The sequence below is a fragment of the Vigna radiata genome, chromosome 2, assembly GCF_000741045.1.
Source record: "Vigna radiata var. radiata cultivar VC1973A chromosome 2, Vradiata_ver6, whole genome shotgun sequence".
NCBI lineage: Eukaryota > Viridiplantae > Streptophyta > Magnoliopsida > Fabales > Fabaceae > Vigna > Vigna radiata.
This window is the reverse complement of record NC_028352.1, coordinates 14,447,937-14,448,616: the sequence shown is the minus strand read 5'-3', so window position 1 is coordinate 14,448,616 and position 680 is coordinate 14,447,937.

Sequence of the window (680 nt, the reverse complement as noted above, 5' to 3'; positions counted from 1 at the left end):
TACAAAACCTAAATCAGACTTTACTAATTAACTATAGCGAAATGATATTTCAACACCCTTATTTGACACTACTTTAACACTGGCCAGGTGTCAGTGTGTCATTGGGTGCTTTTCTTTTAAAAAATATATGGTTTTTAATTCTGAAGGAAGGGCAAAGTTGGAATGAAATTTCATTTATTTTCAGTTTCGCGGTTTCTTTTCCTTTTCTCGGTGCTTTTGATGAAACAGGGGCTTCCTTCGTCTCTCTCGCGCTCTCTCCTCTCGGTCTCTTCCAATCGATCATTGTGTGCCTTGAAAGTCTTCTTTTGTTCGACCATTGCTGTCTCGGTGTGCGTTGAAAGCCCTCTGTGTGTAGTCATTTCGTCTCGTCTCGTCTCGGTGTGGTGTGGGTGTCGTCTCGCCAACACCTTTTGTTGCAGTGGTGATTTTTTTGAAGAGCCCTTTGTGTGTACTTCGTGGTGCTGGTGTGTGGCGGCAACTTTTACTTTGGTAAGTGGTTTGTCGCTTTCCTCTTCTTCTGTGGTTCATTAAGNTGTGTATCATTGTCAAAGTGTAACGATGTTGTGGTAAATGTTGTTTTGGTGTAGGTGCAATGGCAACCCAAAAACCAAAAGTAAGTGTTACATTGGATGTAAAAATTGGTTTTTTTTTTGGGATGGGTATGGGTGATGTTTTGGTTT